Source organism: Papaver somniferum, chromosome 11, assembly GCF_003573695.1.
Source record: "Papaver somniferum cultivar HN1 chromosome 11, ASM357369v1, whole genome shotgun sequence".
Taxonomy (NCBI): domain Eukaryota; kingdom Viridiplantae; phylum Streptophyta; class Magnoliopsida; order Ranunculales; family Papaveraceae; genus Papaver; species Papaver somniferum.
The window spans coordinates 22,844,229-22,864,965 of record NC_039368.1 but is presented as its reverse complement, the minus strand read 5'-3'; the positions used below and the strand labels follow the sequence as shown (position 1 = coordinate 22,864,965).

The 20,737-nt window shown below is 31.5% G+C and overlaps 1 long non-coding RNA gene across 1 annotated transcript; it reads left to right on the top strand.

Moving 5' to 3' along the window:
- The first annotated feature begins 18,008 nt into the window (after positions 1-18,008).
- On the top strand, positions 18,009-20,497 carry LOC113320990. Its single transcript, XR_003346397.1, has 2 exons — positions 18,009-19,771; positions 20,267-20,497. It is a non-coding gene; the product is annotated as an uncharacterized LOC113320990 (long non-coding RNA).
- Positions 20,498-20,737: the final 240 nt, after the last annotated feature.

Sequence of the window (20,737 nt, the reverse complement as noted above, 5' to 3'; positions counted from 1 at the left end):
TAAGAGTCAAGTTTATCTTGATTAATCGTTGTCGTAATATGCTAAGCTTAAGAACATTTGTTCATACTTAATGAATTTGGTTAAAAAAAAATTATTGTTTATGACCTAAATTATGATTCAAGATTTAGTCATTTGAAAATATCCTGGAACAGTGATATGTGTCATTGATGTTATTCGGAATGTTTCGAATTGATTGGAGAGATATATAACTACTGTAAATTTGGATACAGGACAATATGTATACCAGTTCACTTACTGGGGCAACTATTATAAATCCAGAGCTGCAGTACATGTACCTAGTACACGTACCAGCGTAGCTATAGTTTGAAAACGAATTTTTGGTACACATACCCGGTATCCATACCAGAAAAAGTTTGTTCCTTCGTGAACCAGGAAGATACGCATACCTAGTATGGAAACCGAAAAAGATCTGTTGGTTTCTAAAACAGAAAGGTACACATACCCAGTATGCAAACCAAAAAAGATCTGTAGATTCCTGAACCCGTTTCGGTCTTAAGGTCCAGCACACGTACCATGACAAAAATACTCACGAACATGTATACAGTACAAGTACCAGGTACACGTACTTATCATGTCGAATATTTTCAGATGCATCAGAATTATTTCTATGAGATAATCTTCATTTGAACAACTCTCTAAAAACACTATCAAGACATGATTGATCATATTTGTGACTCAAGATTAAAGTCTTAAAGTGTTTAGGGTTCAAATGGTTAGTTTCCGCTAGTGTTATATGAAAATGGTTAAGCTTATCGTTCAACTGGCTAGTTTCGGCTAACCTTTGATGCACGAGTTATTGTACACGGTTCGTTAATGGTTCATCTTAACTAGAGTGTATATCATGTTATGTTAATCTCAAGTCAAGTTTTTTATCTAATGGTGGTTATTGATTGCTTGATTCCAAAGCTACCTTAGCTTAAATCTAAATCAACCTTGATCTTGAAAGTCTATATAAGGAGAACCTCAAACAACTGAGATCTTTAAAACACTGACATCATTCTTATGTACCCTAGTTGTAAACTAGAGTCGTCCTATCCTTTAAACTTTTTTATGTTTAACAACTAAAAATACTTCACCTAGAGATTTGTGAAGCCATATCCAACTATCTTTATCTTTATAGTTCATGTATCCTGATCTTGCTTTGATCGTTAAGCCTTTAGATCCAACAAGCAAGATAGATAGGAATCACATAGTTTCTTCATCTCAGACTTTGTGATTCCACAAGTATCTACTTGTGAGGTGAATAATAATCTAGGCTTCCCTTTGGGAGTCATAAGACCAGATTTTGAGGTTTGCTAGAATTTTTCTATTGTAATCGATTTCCTACCTCACCTTCATCTTTAATGAGAACGGAAATCACATATATGCTTATCTGTGGGATGCAGATTGGTTTAAAGTCTTCAATTGAGTTGAAGAAACTCTTAGGCTGTAAAGGACGTCAGTTAAGGGAATCAATTGCGCAGATTCTTGCGACATTCAAGAGGCGTAAGGAGCGGGACTATAACTGAACCACTGTGACAGTAGATTCGGTCTCAACTACATTCCAATCCAAATTTTTTTATAGTAGGCTAGAATCTTTAGCGGCTTAATACAGTTTGGTGTTCAAAGATGGACTAGGTCCCCGGGTTTTTCTGCATTTGCGGTTTCCTTGTTAACAAAATTTCTGGTGTTTGTGTTATATCTTTTCCGCATTTTGTTTATCTTTATAATTGAAATGTCGCATGTTTTACGTTAAAATATATTTAAGTAGATAAGTCCATCGCAATTGTTGGATGCGACTTGATTTATCTTTGAAATCGTCCAAGTACTCTCATGGAATGATTAGTTTCACAGACTTGTCTCTATTTACATTCTGATTGTGAGAGAAAGAGATATAAGCTCTTCTTATAATTCTTGATTGAGATTTATTAAGTTGTAACTCTCGCAATTGTATTTAAGTTTAGTCCATACGGGTTGGCTAAAAAAAAAGTTGGTGGTGTATTTTGGTACCCCGCATTTTCAATAACTAAATACATCTTGTGATAATCCATTATTAACATACTCCGTTCTGTGTGTGATTGGTCACAAAAGGATTCAAGTTTTTGTGTGCATGTACTTTAAAGATAATCGAAGATTTGAAGACGAATAAGATTTATCTAATTAGTTTTCATATCTTGTGAATTTTGTGCATACATCTTGATCGGATGGGATCCAAATAGATCTTGTTTATATTTCATAGACTTATGATTATCTAGTTGATAAGATCAGCATCACTTTGTAGTTTCTCTTTGAGTTCTATATTTTTTTATTGCAAATCCGGAAATTGACTATTTCGGCAATTAAGATTCGGATTGGTCTAACCAGACAAAGGAGTTTATTAGATTAAACATAAGAGCCTTTGTCAATGACTCAATATATATTTTCTTAAAGATTGAACAGATTTGTTCCTTTACTATTTGTAATACGATCAAAAGGAGTTGACTACATAAGACTTTACTGGGTAAAGCAATTCAACATAGTGATTTCTATCTTGTGGATCACGTGCGTGACCAAAAGGTTGAAGACGCAGGAATACTGAGGGAACTAAGTAAATAGGGGTAATTTACTTGGTCTTAACTATGCGAAGTTGTCGTTTGTTCTTTGTGTAGCGGCTTAATTCTGAGAGTATTCAAAATTGGACTAGGTCCCGGGGTTTTTATGCATTTGCGGTTTCCTCGTTAACAAAATCTTATTTGTGTTATTTACTTTATCAATTGGTTTTTATATACCGTAACTATTATCAAGTGCATACCTTTTTGTTGTATTGTCCATAGACGGTCGCACTTGGTATCAGACTTATAGGTTGAAACGAAATGATTATGGTGTATTTGGGTACTCGTCTTTTTAATTACTGTTGCAGTTCGTTAGTAGGAAACAATCCACAAACTGTTCATAATGCCTTATGGACTATATCGCAAATACGTGACTAAAAGCCTTTTTTAATCAAGTTTTTGATGTTTCCTTATCTAGGCAAGATGACTATTCTTCCGAACACTTTTGATTGCCACATTAAAGTGTTTGTGATGTTTTAGAATGCATTCCTAAGTTAAATTGTGATTCATTCACAAAAATACAATTTATGCTAAAGTAACTATTTATTTAATTATTTACGCAAGAGTTGTGACTTAGGAAAGACTCCCAAAATTAGGAGAGTCTTGGAAAAGAAAAATAGCTCACAAGCTTGCTTGGGATTCAAGCTATTTTAGAATTTTGCTTAGGTTTCAAGCTACCTTGTTCACTATAAATAAAGGGTTTGTGAATGCGACACTTTTTATCCCTTGGAAAATTTGTGTAAGCTTCATAAGTTGTTTTCCAGAACTTCTGTGCTTCGTGAACAAGAGTGAGATAAATAAGTCTTCGCCTTAGGAATCGCAAAGCCGAGTTGGTAATAATTATCGTGATAGTTACGAAACTTGTAATCTAGGTTTTCCAACTCTTGTCTATTCTAAGGTTTCTCTTCTGATATAAATTTTGAGTTCAAGCCTGACTCGTTTAAACTCTCGAAATATATTAATTTATTGTTCATATTCTTGACAAATATAGTGAATAGCAATTTATTGTTTATAAACTATTTTGAGTCAAGTTAATCATTTGAAAATAGCTCGAGCTATGATATTCATCATGGATATCATTTGGGAATGTTTTAAATCGATTACAGAGAGTCTATAGAACTACTGCTGAAATACTGGAACATGAACGGTATGAGGACCCAGTACACGTAACGGCGTAACTTAAGAGTTTTGGAATCAGTGGTACACGTACCTAGTATGCGGTGTATCATCTAGTTCGACCATGAATTTTGGTACACGTACCCAGTACGCATACCAAAATGTCATGAGTTTGTGAATTGGTTTGTGGTACACGTGTCCAGTACGCATACCAAAATGCTCTGACTTTGAAGCACACGTACCTTGGCAGTCGGAGTTCACGAATAGGGTTGGTACACATACCCGATATGAATACCATCTTTGGCGAAAATTTTCAGATGCATTCAAACTATTTATACAATATGTTTTGCATTAGAAAAACACTCTCAAACACTTCTAAGAAAACTTTGATCACTAAATTTCTTGTGATTATGTTCCATAGCTACAAGAAATGTTCACAACCCTCTTGATCTATTTGTGAACATATGATGCACAGTTCTTCATATGGGTTATATATTTATACATGTATGTGCATCTTTTTCTATGTCAAGGGAATCTTTTTATACGTAGTTGGTAATCAATCTTGGCGTAAATCCTATGGCGGAAAAGATTGTTTCATCCTTCTAAGAATAAATCAAATCTCGTGGATTCTCTTGCTGCTAGCCGAAGCAATGACAAAAGTGATGACCTTTTGTCAACTGAACGTGCAAAACCCATTTATCTTTGGATTGAAGATGCCTTAGCTACTGATCTTGAAGTTGTCAGTCTCTTAAGCAATCAAACAGGGACACCACCAAAGATTCCATGCTTATCTGCAAATGATACAAGGCATCTTCACCTCCAAAGACAACTTTATCTAAAATGACTTCAAGGATTCCATTACCCGATCAAGTTAATGCGTCATCATGGTCAAGAGGATGTGGAGTTAAAGAGACAGCAGAATTTGCAGTGAATCTGAGAAAGGAGATGCAAATGTTGTTTTTGAAATTTGTCGAGGAGGCTCTGGATGCTGGTTTCAAGATCTTTGAGCAAAACTCGAGTGATGGAGGGCTAGAAGTACGTAAAGATAGCAGTGGTCCAGTTACTGCAGTTCTCTCATAGTTGAAGAGAGTGAACGACTGGTTAGATAGTGTTGGAGAAAAACGTGAGGAGTTGGTTACAGAGAAGATTGAACGACTCAAACGAAAGATCTATGGGTTTGTCATTCATCATGTTGGAACAGCCCTTGATAACTCATCAGCTTTATTATCATCTGCGTAACTCGTTTTTACATTCGTATGTCAGACTTCAATGTACTCGAAACAAGAGTTTTTGTTTCATGTGAATGTGAGTTGATCTGATCATTTATTCTACATTTGAAAACGCAAATGATTGTTCATACATATTTATCATCTCACCAGTAATCCTTGGAAACTTTGACACTTGCATAACCTGGATAGGATGTATTACAATGTGTTTTACCCGGATTAGGAATCGGGGAAATTAACTGAAATTTAGAAGTCGGTTAATTAGAGGTTCATAAAAGGAAATTAAATCTATCTATAAAAGGAGACGACTATCTCCAAAACTTTAGAAGTTAGGTTAGAACTAAGAACTCAAGCAACTATCTTTGTGACGCTGGATTTAAAGGTGCTGGTCTGGTGAGTTTTAAAAGATTTTATAATCAGTTTTAGCTCCAGAAAGCGTGATGATTAATTTTGATCTTCACAGTTTTTAAATATTAGTTGTTAGCACTTCCCTTTCTCGTAGGAAATTTGTTCTGTTTCAATAGAATTTCAACAATCTGTTTGATATCTTTGAGGCAATTATTCATGGTATGGGTGTCGGCAGAGGTAATAGAAGTAGAGCCCAGTTGATGGCAGTGAGTAACGTTACGGCCTTTCGTTAAATTTAAATAACTTTTTGGCATAGAAAAAGAAAAGGTTAGAGAAAAGTGATGATCGATTTTGAACTTAGGATCGATTTCAGTTTTTGAGTCATATCTCTTTCTCGTGTTTATCCGATGGCACGGGTGGTGGCAGAAGTACTAGAAGAAGAGCGCAGTGGATGGGTAGGCCGTAGGGGCACCAGAAAAAGATGTTAGAGAACAAGGCCACTAAACTCTTCGAGATGTGGGTAGGACTTGGGACGTCTTATTCTTATGAATGCTTTCCACTTAATCACACCTTTATATTTTTGTTTTCATAAACGAATATTATGCTTAATCCTCTTCCTATATCACCTGTGGTTAAGTTTCCATACACACCTATGGTTCTGAATGAAGCAAGGAGATTTTTTATCAAAGTTTTGTAAATTTTAAATCGGTTTTTAAAAATTATACTTTTTTAATGGATATCGGGTATCCAACTTGATATTGATATTTTTCAAAGTGATACAGTAAATCCAAGCTCTTTTGGACGTAGAATTTACTATCACGTTCTAAAGAACGAATGGTAGTATTATTCGGATACCTTTTAAGGAATTTGAATTTTGTGAAAATGATAAAATCATATGTTTACGGCTACAAGTTTTACTAAGTAATTTATTCTAAGAAATTAATTATCCAATTATTTAGTAAAATTTTTAGTTGTGTCCTTAAGATTTTATCATCTCCATTAGAATCATATTTCTTTAACTATTTTGAGTTTTTTTCCCGTTGGTAGGACTCGAGGTATTAATTTGATAAATGTTCTCTCATAATTGCACCTTTATATATAGTACTTTTTTCATAAACAATACGTATTATGCTTATGTTAATCCTATAACTAATTGCATGCTAAATGTCCATACACACACCTACAATTTCGAATGAAGTAAAGAAACCTTTTATAATTTTTTGTGAATTTCTTGTTAATCAGTTTTTAACTTTTTTGTTTTATTTTGTTGGATGTCGAACTTGATATTATGGTATTTTACAAGCTCTCTAAAGTAAATCCAAGCTCTCTAGGATGTCGAATTTATTCTCATATTTGAAAGAAAGGCAGTACTATTTGTATATTTCTTAAAAAAATTGAATTTTCTAAAAATAATAAAATCATAAATTTACGGCTACAAGTTTTACTAGGTAATTTATTCTAAGGAATTAGATATCCAATTATTTATTAAAACTTTTAGTTGTTCCCATAAGATTTTATCATCTCCATTAGAATCATATTTCTTTAACTATTTTGAGTTTTTTTTCCCATTAGCAGGACTTGAGGTATTAATTTGATAAATGTTCTCTCATAATTGCACCTTTATATATAGTACTTTTTTCATAAACAACACGTATTATGTTCATGTTAATCCTATAACTAATTGCATGCTAAATTTCCATACACACACCTACGGTTTCGAATGAAGTAAGGAAACCTTTTATAATGTTTTGTGAATTTCTTGTTAATCAGTTTTTAAAGACTTTTTTGATTTATTTTGTTGGATGTCGAACTTGATACTATGGTATTTTTCAAAACGATAAAGTAAATTCAAGCTCTTTAGGATGTCGAATTTACTCTCATATTTGAAAGAAAGGCAGTATTATTTGGATATTCTTAAGAAATTTGAATTTTGTGGAGATAATAAAATCATATATTTACGACTACAAGTTTTACTAGGTAATTTATTCTAAGGAATTAGATATCCAATTATTTAATAAAACTTTTAGTTGTGCCCTTGAGATTTTATCATCTCCATTAGAATCATATTTCTTTAACTATTTTGAGTTTTTTTTTCTCATTGGCAGGACTTGGGGTATTAATTTGATAAATGTTCTCTCATAATTGCACCTTTATTTATAGTACTTTTTTCATAAACAACACGTATTATGTTTATGTTAATCCTATAACTAATTGCATGCTAAATTTCCATACACACACCTACGGTTTCGAATGAAGTAAGGAAACCTTTTATAATGTTTTGTGAATTTCTTGTTAATCAGTTTTTAAAGATTTTTTTGATTTATTTTGTTGGATGTCGAACTTTATAATATGGTATTTTTCAAAACGATAAAATAAATTCAAGCTCTCTAGGATGTCGAATTTACTATCATATTTGAAAGAAAGGCAGTATTATTTGGATATTCTTAAGAAATTTGAATTTTGTGGAGATAATAAAATCATATGTTTACGACTACAAGTTTTACTAGGTAATTTGTTCTAAGGAATTAGATATCCAATTTTTTAATAAAATTTTTAGTTGTGCCCTTGAGATTTTATCATCTCCATTAGAATCATATTTCTTTAACTATTTTGAGTTTTTTTCCCGTTGGTAGGACTTGGGGTATTAATTTGATAAATGTTCTCTCATAATTATACCTTTATATATAGTAATTTTTTCATAAACAATGCGTATTATGCTTATGTTAATCCTATAACTAATTGCATGCTAAATTTCCATACACACACCTACAGTTTTGAATGAAGTAAGGAAACCTTTTATAATGTTTTGTGAATTTCTTGTTAATCAGTTTTTAAAGACTTTTTTGATTTATTTTGTTGGATGTCGAACTTGATACTATGGTATTTTTCAAAACGATAAAGTAAATCCAAGCTCTCTAGGATGTCGAATTTACTATCATATTTGAAAAAAAGGTAGTATTATTTGGATATTTCTTAAGAAATTTGAACTTTGTGGAGATAATAAAATCATATGTTTATGGATACAAGTTTTACTAGGTAATTTGTTCTAAGGAATTAGATATCCAATTATTTAGTAAAACTTTTAGTTGTTCTCATAAGATTTTATCATCTCCATTAGAATCATATTTCTTTAACTATTTTGAGTTTTTTTTCCCATTGGCAGGACTTGAGGTATTAATTTGATAAATGTTCTCTCATAATTGCAGCTTTATATATAGTACTTTTTTCATAAACAACACGTATTATGTTTATGTTAATCCTATAACTAATTGCATGATAAATTTCCATACACACACCTACGATTTCGAATGAAGTAAGGAAACCTTTATAATGTTTTGTGAATTTCTTGTTAATCAGTTTTTAAAGACTTTTTTGATTTATTTTGTTGGATGTCGAACTTGATACTATGGTATTTTTCAAAAAGATAAAGTAAATCCAAGCTCTCTAGGATGTCGAATTTACTATCATATTTGAAAAAAAGGTAGTATTATTTGGATATTTCTTAAGAAATTTGAACTTTGTGGAGATAATAAAATCATATGTTTATGGATACAAGTTTTACTAGGTAATTTGTTCTAAGGAATTAGATATCCAATTATTTAGTAAAACTTTTAGTTGTGCCCATAAGATTTTATCATCTCCATTAGAATCATATTTCTTTAACTATTTTGAGTTTTTTTTTCCCATTGGCAGGACTTGAGGTATTAATTTGATAAATGTTCTCTCATAATTGCAGCTTTATATATAGTACTTTTTTCATAAACAACACGTATTATGTTTATGTTAATCCTATAACTAATTGCATGATAAATTTCCATACACACACCGATGATTTCGAATGAAGTAAGGAAACCTTTATAATGTTTTGTGAATTTCTTGTTAATCAGTTTTTAAAGACTTTTTTGATTTATTTTGTTGGATGTCGAACTTGATACTATGGTATTTTTCAAAACGATAAAGTAAATTCAAGCTCTCTAGGATGTCGAATTTACTATCATATTTGAAAGAAAGGCAGTATTATTTGCATATTTCTTAAGAAATTTGAATTTTGTGGAGATAATCAAATCATATGTTTACGGCTACAAGTTTTACTAGGTAATTTGTTCTAAGGAATTAGATATCAAATTATTTAATAAAACTTTTAGTTGTGCCCTTGAGATTTTATCATCTCCATTATAATCATATTTCTTTAACTATTTTGAGTTTTTTTCCCGTTGGTAGGACTTGAGGTATTAATTTGATAAATGTTCTCTCATGATTACACCTTTATATATAGTACTTTTTTCATAAACAATGCGTATTATGCTTATGTTAATCCTATAACTAATTGCATGCTAAAGTTCCATACACACACTACGATTTTGAATGAAGTAAGGAAACCTTTTATAATATTTTGTGAATTTCTTGTTAATCAGTTTTTAAAGACTTTTTTGATTTATTTTGTTGGATGTCGAACTTGATATTATGGTATTTTTCAAGCTCTCTAAAGTAAATCCAAGCTCTCTATAATGTCGAATTTACTTTCATATTAGAAAAAAAGGCAGTATTATTTGGATATTTCTTAAGAAATTTGAATTTTGTGGAGATAATAAAATCATATATTTACGGCTACAAGTTTTACTAGGTAATTTATTCTAAGGAATTAGATATCCAATTATTTAGTAAAACTTTTAGTTGTGCCCATAAGATTTTATCATCTCCATTAGAGTCATATTTCTTTAACTATTTTGAGTTTTTTTTCCCATTGGTAGGACTTGAGGTATTAATTTGATAAATGTTCTCTCATAATTGCAGCTTTATATATAGTACTTTTTTCATAAACAACACGTATTATGTTTATGTTAATCCTATAACTAATTGCATGATAAATTTCCATACACACACCTACGATTTCGAATGAAGTAAGGAAACCTTTATAATGTTTTGTGAATTTCTTGTTAATCAGTTTTTAAAGACTTTTTTGATTTATTTTGTTGGATGTCGAACTTGATACTATGGTATTTTTCAAAAAGATAAAGTAAATCCAAGCTCTCTAGGATGTCGAATTTACTATCATATTTGAAAAAAAGGTAGTATTATTTGGATATTTCTTAAGAAATTTGAACTTTGTGGAGATAATAAAATCATATGTTTATGGATACAAGTTTTACTAGGTAATTTGTTCTAAGGAATTAGATATCCAATTATTTAGTAAAACTTTTAGTTGTGCCCATAAGATTTTATCATCTCCATTAGAATCATATTTCTTTAACTATTTTGAGTTTTTTTTTCCCATTGGCAGGACTTGAGGTATTAATTTGATAAATGTTCTCTCATAATTGCAGCTTTATATATAGTACTTTTTTCATAAACAACACGTATTATGTTTATGTTAATCCTATAACTAATTGCATGATAAATTTCCATACACACACCGATGATTTCGAATGAAGTAAGGAAACCTTTATAATGTTTTGTGAATTTCTTGTTAATCAGTTTTTAAAGACTTTTTTGATTTATTTTGTTGGATGTCGAACTTGATACTATGGTATTTTTCAAAACGATAAAGTAAATTCAAGCTCTCTAGGATGTTGAATTTACTATCATATTTGAAAGAAAGGCAGTATTATTTGCATATTTCTTAAGAAATTTGAATTTTGTGGAGATAATCAAATCATATGTTTACGGCTACAAGTTTTACTAGGTAATTTGTTCTAAGGAATTAGATATCAAATTATTTAATAAAACTTTTAGTTGTGCCCTTGAGATTTTATCATCTCCATTATAATCATATTTCTTTAACTATTTTGAGTTTTTTTCCCGTTGGTAGGACTTGAGGTATTAATTTGATAAATGTTCTCTCATGATTACACCTTTATATATAGTACTTTTTTCATAAACAATGCGTATTATGCTTATGTTAATCCTATAACTAATTGCATGCTAAAGTTCCATACACACACCTACGATTTTGAATGAAGTAAGGAAACCTTTTATAATATTTTGTGAATTTCTTGTTAATCAGTTTTTAAAGACTTTTTTGATTTATTTTGTTGGATGTCGAACTTGATATTATGGTATTTTTCAAGCTCTCTAAAGTAAATCCAAGCTCTCTAGGATGTCGAATTTACTATCATATTTGAAAAAAAGGTAGTATTATTTGGATATTTCTTAAGAAATTTGAACTTTGTGGAGATAATAAAATCATATGTTTATGGATACAAGTTTTACTAGGTAATTTATTATAAGGAATTAGATATCCAATTATTTAGTAAAACTTTTAGTTGTTCCCATAAGATTTTATCATCTCCATTAGAATCATATTTCTTTAACTATTTTGAGTTTTTTTTCCCATTGGCAGGACTTGAGGTATTAATTTGATAAATGTTCTCTCATAATTGCAGCTTTATATATAGTACTTTTTTCATAAACAACACGTATTATGTTTATGTTAATCCTATAACTAATTGCATGATAAATTTCCATACACACACCTACGATTTCGAATGAAGTAAGGAAACCTTTATAATGTTTTGTGAATTTCTTGTTAATCAGTTTTTAAAGACTTTTTTGATTTATTTTGTTGGATGTCGAACTTGATACTATGGTATTTTTCAAAAAGATAAAGTAAATCCAAGCTCTCTAGGATGTCGAATTTACTATCATATTTGAAAAAAAGGTAGTATTATTTGGATATTTCTTAAGAAATTTGAACTTTGTGGAGATAATAAAATCATATGTTTATGGATACAAGTTTTACTAGGTAATTTGTTCTAAGGAATTAGATATCCAATTATTTAGTAAAACTTTTAGTTGTGCCCATAAGATTTTATCATCTCCATTAGAATCATATTTCTTTAACTATTTTGAGTTTTTTTTTCCCATTGGCAGGACTTGAGGTATTAATTTGATAAATGTTCTCTCATAATTGCAGCTTTATATATAGTACTTTTTTCATAAACAACACGTATTATGTTTATGTTAATCCTATAACTAATTGCATGATAAATTTCCATACACACACCGATGATTTCGAATGAAGTAAGGAAACCTTTATAATGTTTTGTGAATTTCTTGTTAATCAGTTTTTAAAGACTTTTTTGATTTATTTTGTTGGATGTCGAACTTGATACTATGGTATTTTTCAAAACGATAAAGTAAATTCAAGCTCTCTAGGATGTTGAATTTACTATCATATTTGAAAGAAAGGCAGTATTATTTGCATATTTCTTAAGAAATTTGAATTTTGTGGAGATAATCAAATCATATGTTTACGGCTACAAGTTTTACTAGGTAATTTGTTCTAAGGAATTAGATATCAAATTATTTAATAAAACTTTTAGTTGTGCCCTTGAGATTTTATCATCTCCATTATAATCATATTTCTTTAACTATTTTGAGTTTTTTTCCCGTTGGTAGGACTTGAGGTATTAATTTGATAAATGTTCTCTCATGATTACACCTTTATATATAGTACTTTTTTCATAAACAATGCGTATTATGCTTATGTTAATCCTATAACTAATTGCATGCTAAAGTTCCATACACACACCTACGATTTTGAATGAAGTAAGGAAACCTTTTATAATATTTTGTGAATTTCTTGTTAATCAGTTTTTAAAGACTTTTTTGATTTATTTTGTTGGATGTCGAACTTGATATTATGGTATTTTTCAAGCTCTCTAAAGTAAATCCAAGCTCTCTATAATGTCGAATTTACTTTCATATTTGAAAAAAAGGCAGTATTATTTGGATATTTCTTAAGAAATTTGAATTTTGTGGAGATAATAAAATCATATATTTACGGCTACAAGTTTTACTAGGTAATTTATTCTAAGGAATTAGATATCCAATTATTTAGTAAAACTTTTAGTTGTGCCCATAAGATTTTATCATCTCCATTAGAGTCATATTTCTTTAACTATTTTGAGTTTTTTTTCCCATTGGTAGGACTTGAGGTATTAATTTGATAAATGTTCTCTCATAATTGCACCTTTATATATAGTACTTTCTTCATAAACAACACGTATTATGTTTATGTTAAACCTATAACTAACTGCATGATAAATTTCCATACACACACCTATGGTTTTTAATGAAGTAAGGAAACCTTTTATAATGTTTTGTGAATTTCTTGTTAATCAGTTTTTAAAGACTTTTTTGATTTATTTTGTTGGATATCGAACTTGAAACTATGGTGTTTTTCAAAACGATAAAGTAAATTCAAGCTCTCTAGGATGTCGAATTTACTATCATATTTGAAAGAAAGACAGTAGTATTTGGATATTCTTAAGAAATTTGAATTTTGTGTAGATAATAAAATCATATGTTTACGACTACAAGTTTTACTAGATAATTTGTTCTAAGGAATTAGATATCCAATTTTTTAATAAAACTTTTAGTTGTGCCCTTGAGATTTTATCATCTCCATTAGAATCATATTTCTTTAACTATTTTGAGTTTTTTTTTCTCATTCGCAGGACTTGGGGTATTAATTTGATAAATGTTCTCTCATAATTGCACCTTTATATATAGTACTTTTTTCATAAACAACACGTATTATGTTTATGTTAATCCTATAACTAATTGCATGTTAAATTTCCATACACACACCTACGGTTTCGAATGAAGTAAGGAAACCTTTTATAATGTTTTGTGAATTTCTTGTTAATCAGTTTTTAAAGACTTTTTTGATTTATTTTGTTGGATGTCGAACTTTATAATATGGTATTTTTCAAAACGATAAAATAAATTCAAGCTCTCTAGGATGTCGAATTTACTATCATATTTGAAAGAAAGGCAGTATTATTTGGATATTCTTAAGAAATTTGAATTTTGTGGAGATAATAAAATCATATGTTTACGACTACAAGTTTTACTAGGTAATTTGTTCTAAGGAATTAGATATCCAATTTTTTAATAAAACTTTTAGTTGTGCCCTTGAGATTTTATCATCTCCATTAGAATCATATTTCTTTAACTATTTTGAGTTTTTTTCCCGTTGGTAGGACTTGGGGTATTAATTTGATAAATGTTCTCTCATAATTATACCTTTATATATAGTAATTTTTTCATAAACAATGCGTATTATGCTTATGTTAATCCTATAAATATAAGTATATTTCATTTATGTATATCAAGATAATACCATATAATGATGGAGATTGATTGCTTATTTTCTAATCAGGATTTGGTTTTAGGAAAACTTAGCTTGAATCTTAAATCAGGATTTCATCTAACGGTGATATCAATTGCTTTGTTACTGAGCTATCTTAGCTTTGATTGTAAGCAACCCTGATTTGAAAGACTATACAAGGAGAACTCTAGCAACTGGAAAACCTCATCTGGGAACTTTCTTGTGTCCTAGTTGCAACCTAGAGTCGATACTCCTTTAGCCCAGGGTTTTTCCAAAACCATTATAGGTTAACTAATTGACGACTTCATTTCGGATTTGTGAAGCCAGATCCAAATATTTTCTCTGTAATTGCGTATTTTGATCTTATTTGTTCTATCGTGTTGAGTACTATCTTCTCTAATATTTTCTCGAGATTTATCTCCGATGGGTAAGTTCTTCGTCTCAGACTTTGTGATTCCGCAATAAATTTTTCTATCACCATATAGTTAAGTTATTGTAAGGTGATTGATATTTCTAGGTCGCTCTTCGAGAGTATAAGACCGGATTATCAATTGGTTCATGTTCACCTTGATTTATCAAAGACGGAACAAAAAGAATAAAATAATAGACATATCTGTGGGAGACATATTTTTTATAAGTCTTAGACTTTGGGTCGTAGTAACTCTTAGTCGTGGGTTAGATCAACTAAGGGAATCACGTGCGCAGAGTCTTGCTGGGATTCAAGAGGCATAAGGAACGTGATTGTACCTTAATTGGTCTGAGACTTGGTTAGGACTCAACTACATTCCAGTACGAAGTTAATTTGTAGTAGGCTAGTGTCTGTAGCGGCTTAATACAGTGTGATGTTCAAAGCTGACTAAGTTCCGGGGTTTTTCTGCATTTGCTGTTTCCCCGTTAACAAAATTTCTGGTGTCTGTTTTATTTCTTTTCCGCATTATATTTGTTTATATAATTGAAATATCACTGGTTGTGCGTAGTTCAATTACAGTTGATAAATCCAAACTTGTTTGTTGGATATGACTTGATTGATACTCGGACATTAGTCTTTGGTACCATCCAAGTTATTCTCATATCAATCAATTATTCTGATTTCATATGAATTGTTGATCAATCTGTACATCATGAAAACATGACTTGATAGGATCAGAACAAATACCAGGAATACCTTTTTCCTTAATCGAATTAAGTTTTTTTAGGAATTTAAAAACGTCTTCAAAAGCCGAAAACAGATCTTTGTCTATATATCCATCATAATAGTATTCCTCGTATAGATTGAGTAATAGTCTAGTGAGATTACATATCCTTGATCTTTTGTCAGCACGAGTTTTCTTAGAGGAACCCTTCTCTTTTCCTTTAAATTGTTTTCCATCAGCTAAGATTTTCAATGCCTTAGTTGACATGAGATTATCTTGAGAGACCAGAGGTCTTATTGAAAATAAACTATGAACAACCTTTAGGGATTTCTGGTGTGCGTCACAGATGAACAGAAAAAGTTTCCCAAAGTGATTTCCCACCAGAAAAAACTTTAGGATCAATCAAACACAAAATTATTAGGTTTATCGTGTTTTCTCACTCTGATACCAATTGAAAACGCAGGGGTACAAAAACCACACCCAACTAATTCATTCGGCAATCTGTATGGACAAAACTCCTTCTGAGAGCACCAAGTTACTGAGTATCAATCAGAATATATATCAAAGAGCTTTGTTACAATCTGTAAATCAAACAGATAGAAATCCGTGAACCTGATTGTTATGAGAATAGCTCGGATTGTAACAAAGACTAATGTCCGAGTGCCAATCAAGCCCTATCTAACAAACAAGGTAAGATTTATCAACTATGATTGATCTACGCACAACCTGTGATATTTCAATTATATAAAGAAACTATAATGTGGAAAAGATATAACACAGACACCAGAAATTTTGTTAACAAGGAAACCGCAAATGCAGAAAAACTCCGGGACCTAGTCCAGACTTGGACACCATACTATATTAAACCGCTACAGACTCTAGCCTACTACAAGTTAACTTCATACTGGAATTTAGTTGAGCCCTAACCAAGTCTCACACAGGTACAGTCGCGTTCCTTACTCCTCTTGAATCTCGCAATACCATGCGCACTTGATTCCTTTAGTTGATATCACCTACAACTAAGAGTTTCCACGACCCAAAGTCGAAGAGTTATAAAAAAATCTGTCTCTCACAGATAAGTCTATTGTGGTTGTTGTTTCCGTCTTAAGATAAAGATCAAGGTGAACAGGAAACTCAACTAATAATCCGGTCTTATACTCCCGAAGAGCAGTCCGGAAATATTAGTCACCTCACAATAACCTAACTGATTAATAGAACAAGTTATTGCGGAATCACAAGAGTCTGAGACGAAGAACTATTGTGATTACTTTTTATATCTTACCCATTGGAGACAAATATCGAGAAAACTAAGAGAAGATTAAACTAAATAAGATAAAAAAAGTAAGATCAGAATACGAAACTATATAGAAAATAGTTGGATCTGGCTTCATGAATCTCAAATGAAGTCTTTAAGTCGTTAAATTTAATAAAGATTTCCAAAAGAACTGTAAACCTTAGTTAATGGAGAATCGACTCTAGTTTGCAACTAGGACACAGTGTTGGGATTGGGTTTCCCAGATGGTAAAGTTCTCTCTTATATAGTCTTTCAAATCAGGGTTGCTTACAATCCAAGCTAAGATAGCTTAGTAACAAAGCAATTAATATCCACCGTTAGATGAACTACTTATTTAAGATTCAAGCTAAGTTTGCTTAGAATAAGTAATCAATCTCCATCATTAGATGGTATTAAACCCACGGGTAATGGATCAGACGCAGATGAAAATCTTAGACTCACAAATAATGGATCAGACATAGATGAAAATCTAGCAAATCTAACACCATCCATTTAGATGAATCGGGTGTGGACGACACCAAATCCATCGAGTTTACCCGTTGCTCACCCCTATAATTATCCCCGTCATATAAACCACCCTAGCAGCCTAGCCTACCTCAACACCCTTCTTGTTTTTTTCTTTCTTATCCCAAACTCTTTCTTTTCCCAAATTTTAACCATGAGATGTTATATGTGCAAAATTGCACACCTAGAACCAAAGTGTTCTTCACAGAATAACGAGTTATCCAGGGATTCATCCAGTAGGAATAAAGTTTTTCCCTTCCCTTCTTCTCCATTACCTTCTCCCGTAGGAAAATTCGAAGAATTATTAAAGAAGTTTGACGTCGATGGTAAAATATATTGGGAAAAATTACAATTTGTACTAAAATCTGTAGGTTTTGAAGCAGTTCTCAGGAAATACCAATGTAGGGCTGGCAATGGATAGCCGAAATCCAAAATCCGTTTCCGAAAATCCGACATCCTATAGGATTTAATCTGACATATCGGATGTCAGATATCGGAGTCAGATATTCTATCGTATCTTACATCTTAACGATATCGGAATCGAAATAGGCTGATTCCGTTAGGTTAATATCCGAAATCCGATAGCCTAGGGGTGTACTTGTAATTTCCTACCCCTAGATATTATCTGTCGGGATAATAACCTCATCTAACCATTCAACCAAAGTATGTTTAGTACTCATTTTTATCATTCTCTAGGAAAAAACTCAACACAGAAACTCAGAAAGAGATCATTTATTCGTGATTTGATCGAGAGAGAGAGGGACTGATTGATTGATTTGATCGTGATTTGAACGAGAATATTGATGATTAGAGACTCTTACTCAAGAAGTAAATCATTAATCATGAATCTAATCGATTGTTTGGAAGTTAGTTTTTTTCCCCCAAATCGATTGTGTATTTGCATGTTCGAGTGTTTGAATATTTATGTATTTAACTGTTAGAAGCAATCATGTTCTTCTTTTAGCTTTTTCATTACAACTCAATTCAGATAAAATTAGGGTGTTTCGATTTTGATTTTGATTATTGGGTTTTCGATTTGGAATTGTTAGGGGGTTTATATGAAATCTCATGCTTTACCAATTGGAGTGGTGGTGAGTGTTGGGTAGATTTTATCATGTTTACGATGTTCAACTACTGTGACTGTCACAGTAGTAATTGGTTTGGGTGAAAACCTCATTGTTATGCAATCTTTGAATCCCTAAGTGGTGGAGGTGAAGCCTGTTAGTTGTTTCCCCAAATAGAAGAAGAAGAAGAAGAATTTTTTCCTTAGATTCACTTTAGGGTGATTTCCAATCTGATAAGCCCTCAAAAAACTTAAGATTTTGGTTATCTTTTAGATGACTGATTGTTGAAAACTAATTAGGTTAGTCTGATTATTGAGAATTGATGTTGAAAACTAATTAGGTAAGAAAAAGTAATTTATGCAATTCAGTTTTGGAAAATTTGTCAGGTAAGAATATACAGATGCCATCTGACATGGGATATGAAGAATTGATGTTAATAAATCATACAAAGCTCTATCTTTTTGTCGTATGGCTTCCATCTGACAATGTAGAAGATAGTGGAAGGTGGACCTATACTTTAAGGCCATGCATAGTAGTTTCAAACTTGACCATTATCCATGTATAGATGTTATATTGTGTCATTAACCTAAGCAATATAGACTAATTGATTTCCTGACTAATTCTTTTTGGCGCACAATTTTTGGTGTACTCCTCCAACACTATATTGACTTCCTCCTGTGAAGTCATCTGTACAATTCAACCTTAAATGCAAGTTGCAGGTATAAAATATGTATTATCTGCACTTATTTTGTGGGTAACCCATCAAAATCTCACTGTATTTCCAATAAAATAATCTTCTAGAGTTTGTTAGCAGATTAATAATGAAATTCACCCCACAATCATCTTGAACAATATTATCTTTAGTGGTTACTTGATCTTATGTGTATTTGAAGTCACTGAAATTCTCATTCACTTCAGCATTACCTTGTCTTTCTGCCATTGATATATCAAACCATATAAGGTATTTAGTGTTTTGATTAGTAAATAAAACCACATAAGTCCTATTTGAAATATAACAGTATTTCAAACTCATCTTGTTGAACAATATTAGTATCAGTTTTGTTGGAAAGGTGATTTGTAACTGTACTTATGTGAAGAACCGTGAAATTTTGATTAGAATCAATAGTTTTGTTTGATCAAGTTGGGGTTCTTATTTTTTGTTTGACCAAGTTAGATTCATACTGTGTTAGCTCCATGCTTAGTTTAGTTGCTTCTTCTTTTTCTTTTCTTGTTCTGATGCTGCCATATACTGTTGGTTATATGTGAATGAATCAAACAAGGATGTTATAGCGTCTTGTTTCCTTTGCTTTTCATTAAGTCCAGATTTAGTCCAAGCATTGCCATGCTTAAGTGATTGGATGCCAGACTTCTTTGATGCAGGTATATCTTCTTTTCCTTTGCTTTTCTTTGATAAATATATGCATATAGTAATCCAAATACTCATGTCAATACTCTTGTCCATTTACTTCTAATTAGATGATTGGATAATTCATACAAGAAAGTAGAAATCTATGTTAGATTTCTAATTAGTTATTCCTTGTTCATTTTTTCCCCTTAAATCCTTACACTCTACTAGTCCATTTGTGTTGTGTGAGAAGTAAGAACAGGGTGTGGGTGTTAGGAAATGTATCCTCAATACAAATATGAAATATTTTTGTTAAGTAGGGAGGGTGTAGGTCTCTGTGATGGATCCTTGTGATCTGCAGCTCTGGAAATCTACTGTATAATACACATAAGAAGAGAACAAGATCCTCAAAATGTGACAGTACCCATAGTTTCTTTGCTTTAGCTTTGGCCTTTGTGTGATTTAAAGAATAAGCACCGTGGTCTGCATTCTATTTGTTTTTCTTTCTAAGTGATTGTTTGTGAATGCAGATATGAAAGTCCTCGACTGAAGTTGATGCAATGATGCAACGTGCAACCAGGCAGCCAAGGAAGATCATCACTAGCAGTCTAGCCTGTTGACATTGTTGTTAAGTTCTGTGTCACAAGAAGATGGTTTTTTGTTTTTTTGTTTTTTGTTGTTGTGTACTTTAGTTTGCAGACTATTGGGTGTTTGTAGTTTGTTTTTTCATGTATGGTGTGACTGAGACACTGAAAGTGGTAGTGTTTGTGTGGGTTTGTCTTTCAATTACACTGAACATTTTGAACAAAAACTCTGTTAAATTTCAACATTTAACGTCTGTTCCCAGAAACCGGATTTTATCGGATAAAAATCCGATATCCGATAGCTTAACCATAACCTTATCGGATTGGAATTTTTGGGTTCCGCCGGATATTATCGGATATCCGCCAACCCTTAACCTTATCGGTATGGCTAATATCCGGAGGATATTTATCCGTTGC